Here is a 5,391-nt window from a genome sequence, read left to right on the forward strand (position 1 = left end):
CAGCCATGGATGGGGGAGTCATTGCAATAGCCCCTACCATAACGGGGAATAGCACAATCCTTTCTAATCATCATTTCCCACTGGAAAAACTGGATGTATTTCTCCCTGTTGAGTACCCCCACCCAGGCCTTTATATGTGTCAAACCCTTGTGAAACCATCATATCAGTAATCTGTGTGCTTCTACTAAATAATAATACCCCCATATGGTTCAATATATCCCATTCCCGTAAATTTACAGGGATTTTTTCTAAAATATATGGCTAAAAAATACCTGATTTCCTTTCACGGTCTTTCCAATGCAACATTGTACTGCTTCTAGCAAGGGTAGAAACTTCCCCTAGACCCCTCAACTGAATATCTACCACCTCCAATGGCCATTGTTGGGACCAATGACATTTCACAATTACCAGTACATCAGCTCCTGTGTTAAAGAGTCCCATAAATGTTTTACAGTTTATATAGATATTCAATTGAGATCTGTTTTTAGTGACTTGCTGAATCCAATTAACTTGTGTGCAACTGACATCTGTATTTCCAAATCCATTTTTGCCTCTTTGTTTATTTAAATATGTTCCAATTGTAACAGTTGGTTATAAGATGAGTTGAGCTATTTTAGCCCTTTCAGAGAAGCTAACACTTTTTTGTAACCATGCTATTACTTTAATTTCTCCCTTGTAATCTTTATCGATAATCCCTGGTACTATCATTAATCCTTTCAGTGTATTCCCACTATGGCCCATTATAATTCCCACCATCTCTTTAAGGAGTGGTCCAAAAGTTCCTGTTCCAATTACTTAGGTACCCATCTCTGGAGTTAATATGACTCAGGTGGTGGCACAGAGGTCCTGTCCTGCACTTTCCTGGGTAGTGTGGCAATGGGACATAATGGAGGGTTGTTCCACTTGGGAATGGTCCCTGATGGGGTGAAGGAGAGAGCTGACCATATTGTTTGTCAAGGCTGGGGTAAGCCCCTCAAGAAGTTTCCCAAAAGGTGCATACCATCAAGATTAGTTTTTGACCTGCATTCTAAACACCAATGTTTTCCCTTTTTACATTCGGGGCATAGTCCTGGGTTTCGAAAAACACTGGCTGAATTATCAGGAGGATTTCTCTTCTCTAATCTCTTCTGACATTGCTTAGCAGCATGACCCATTTTGCCACAAGCAAAATATGCTCCAGATATTTTTTGATTAGCTAAGGCAGTAGCTAATAAATTCATAGTATCTGTCTGAATGGGACCTCTGGTAGCATAGTGCCTAAGGCACTTGACAGCTAGCCAGAAGGCTGTCGGTTCAAACCCACCAGCCACTCCTCAGAAGGAAAGTTGGGCAATCTACTTCCGTAGTGATACTGCCTTGGAAACCCAAGGAGGTGTCACTATGAGTTGGGTCCAACTTGATGGCACATAACAACAACAACAATATGTTTCTGAGTGCCTACATCTTGGCATTTCCTGATCATATCAATTATAATAATTGTTCATTTTGCTCCACTCATGGCCTGTTTACAGTCTTTGTTGGCATTTCATAAGTCAATTGTTTAATAAAATTATTAGTTGCTGTGCTATCACTAACACTCTAAGACATTGCTACACTAATCTTATCCACAAATTGTTCAAAGGGTTCCGCAGGCCTTTGTATAATTTTGGTAAATCTAGAATTATCAGCTCCTTTAGCCGATAGTTTGAACCAACCCTGAGTGGCCACGGCTGCTATCTCTTGATGTGCTTGTAAGGGATAAGACAATTGAGCTGTAACATCTAAAAAACATCTGGTGCCGGAAAGCATTTCAAAATTGGTAGCAACATTGTGTTGCTGATTTCTCATACTCTGCTTTGTACAAAAAAATCATGAAAATATGTACTCCATGATAAGTAATCTCCTCCTTCCAATGCAGTTTCAGCTAGCATATGCCAATCATAAGGAAATAAATCTTCTTTCTCAGAGGCCTCTATTATGGCCCTAACAAATGGTGCTGTTGGCACATATGTGTCAACAGCTTGTTTCAAATTTTTTAGAGTTTTTGAGGAGAATGCACGGTGTCCTCATACTGCCTGATTAGTTTGTGGATCTATATCCTCAGTTACTGGAAAAACATGCTTAAATTCTAATGGAATGTCCTTGTCCATTGCCCACACTTTTGAACCGTTGCTTGTATAGATGACAAAGGGGGCAAGGAGGGAGGTAAGTAACTAAATTGTTTCCCTGAGGGAGGGAAAGGGTTAAAAGGTGGAGGAGAGCAAGCGTTGGTGGCCATGGTAACAGCTGCAATAGCCTGATCTAAAAATGGATTCAAGGAAGGATATAGCTCCTTCTCCTTCACATCTGTGGATCCACTTTTCATTTTTTGTTTGCCCATTTCCTCTTTCAATTTTAACTCTTTTAATTTAGGATATATGCTTGCAATAGGACAATAGACTAATTCCAGACACAGCTGTAAAATGCTCCAAACTGAAAATACATGTGCTTGAAAATCCTCCAGCCCATCCTCTTTTAAATGCCCATTCATCTGTTGACCAATGGTTTCCTGGGCTGTTAGATCTACTCCCCCTTCCTGAGGAAACCAAGGGCAACAGTGATCCACACACTGGAAAAACTCTTCCAGTTGCTTTTAAGATATTGAAAAACCTCGGGCCTGGATCAATGCCTTGAGAACAGATATATAACGATCCTATTCATGGGATCCCGCATTCTCCATGATTAGCCTGGCTTAAAGAAAACCAAATCCACCCACACTTACCCTTCAGTTTTATTGAAGCTTCAATTTCCACTCACTGGGGCATCCTCTCTGCCACTCCGCTTCAGGTCCCTGTTCATATGCCACTTGCAGTGTCCAGCATGACAATACAGGCCATTAAAAACAGAGCAACATGAAAGGATTAAAAGATTAAGAGAAATGGGGGACAAGTGGATGCTCCACGTATTATGTGAGAGTGACACCTGATGCGTTCGTTCTGTTCTATTTATATGTTTACACATGATTATATCATTATTCTTGGAATCCATACAATCGACTATTTTCTACATAATTACAATTATGTAGAATTTTACATCCCCAAGGATGGTCACTGGAACAATCACAAAAGCCTCCTCAGGAATAATGAATGTAAAACAATAAATATTTACTAGGGCACAGTGACCCAAGGTATGAAATGTTTCAACAAGATAGCAAAGATGGACTACTGGAATAACATTTACTTTTGACACTTAATGTTTTGCCAAGTAAGCATTTAACTGTGAAAGAAGACTTGCCTTCTCTTGTTGATGCACGATGTGCCTTTCACTCATGTACTTTGATAATTTCTCTCTGGGTCTCCAGCAATAGACCATATTATGGGCTATAAAGCAAGCTTTAATAAATTTAAAAACATTAAAATACTGCAAAGCATCTTCTCAAATCACAATGCTATCAAATGAGAAATCAACAATAGGAAGAACAATGAAAAAGAGTAAGCAAATGGAAACTGAGCAATACCCTCCTTAAAAACAACTGGGTCATAGAAGACATAAAAAATGAAATTAAAAAATTCCTTGAATCAAATGAGAATGAAAACACAACATACCAAAATCTTTGGGATACAGCAAAAGCAGTGATCAGAGGCCAATTTATAGCAATAACTGCACACATCCAAAAAGAAGAAAGAGCCAAGATCAATACTTTAAACCAATATCTCTTAGCAATTAGAAAAATAAAAAAATAAATAAATAAAATAAAAGACTACAGTAACCAGAACAAAGGAAATACAGATTTGAGCAAAAATCAATGAAACAGAAAATAGAAAGAAAATAGAAAATATCAACAAGACTAGAAGTTGGTTTTTAGAAAAGATTAATTAAATTGATAAACCACTGGCCAATTTAACAAAAGAATAGTGGGAAAGAATACAAATAACAAGAATAAGAAAAGGAACATGTGACATCACAACAAAACCAAATGAAATAAAAAGGATAATATCAGGATATAATGAAGAATTGTACTTCAACAAATTTGAATCTGGAAGAAATAGACAGATTTCTAGAGACACACTGCTTACCTAAGGTAACACAGACAGAGGTGGAAAAGTTGAATGGATCCATAACAAAAGAAGAAACTGAACAAGTCATAAAATAATAACCAAGGAAAAAACCCTGGCCCAGATGGTTTCACAGGAGAATTCTACCAAATATTCAAAGAACTGACACCAATCCTACTCAAAGTATTCCAAGACATAGAAAAGTATGGAATCTTCACAACTTCATTTTATGAAGCAAGCATAACCTTGATACCAAAACTAGGCAAAGACATCACTCAAAAGGAAGACTACAGACGAATTTCCCTCATAAACAGAGATGCAAAAATCTTCAACAAATTTCTAGCCAATAAACCCCAACAACATATAAAAAATAATTTATTATGACCAAGTGATGTTCATATCAATATTAGAAAAAATATCAACATCATCCACCACAAAAAACACAGGAAAAGAATGATATGATCATATCAATCGATACAGAAAACGTGTTTGATAAAATCCAACAATCATTCCTGATCAAAAGTCTCAACAAAATAAGAATACAAGGGACATTCCTCAACATAATACAGGACATATCTACAAAGCCAATAGTCAACATTATTCTCAATGGAGAGAGACTGAAACCATTTCCCTTGTGAACAGGAACCAGACAAGGATGCCCTGTATCACCACTTCTACTCAACATTGTATTGGAAGTCCTAACCAGAGCAATACAGCAAGAAAGAGAAATTAATGACATTGAGATTGTTAAGGAAGAAGTAAAACTATCCCTTTTTGTGATGATATGATCCTATAACTAGAAAAGGCAAGAGACTCTAAAAAATCTACTGGGACTAATTGGGAGATTTAGCATTGTGTCAGGATCCAAGATCAACATCAAAAAATCAGTTGGGTTCTTCTACACCAGCAAAGATATAGCTGAAAAAGAAATTTTAAAAATCAATGCCATTTACAATGTTGTTGTTGTTGTTATATGCCGTCGAGTCGGCCCCGACTCATAGCGACCCCTCCTTGGGTTTCCGAGGCAGTATCACTATGGAAGTAGGATTGCCCAAATAGCTACCAAAATAAATAAAATACTTGAGAATAAACTTTACCAGGTACGCAAAAGACCTGTGCAAAGAAAACCATAAAAGACTACTTTAAGAAACCATAAGAGATCTACATAAATGGAAGAATATTCTATGCTTGTGGATAGGAAGATTGAACATTGTGAAAATGTCAGTTCTACCCACAGCAATCTATACATTCAATGCAATCACATTCCAGATCCCATCCACATTCTTTAAGGATATGGAAAAACCAATCACTAAGTGTACCTTGGATAAGCAAAGCACTAATGAAGAACAAGGAAGTAGGAAGTCTCACACTCACAGAT

This window comes from Orycteropus afer, unplaced genomic scaffold (assembly GCF_000298275.1).
Source record: "Orycteropus afer afer isolate SDZICR_OR568_19922 unplaced genomic scaffold, OryAfe1.0 scaffold00125, whole genome shotgun sequence".
Classification (NCBI taxonomy): Eukaryota; Metazoa; Chordata; class Mammalia; order Tubulidentata; family Orycteropodidae; genus Orycteropus; species Orycteropus afer.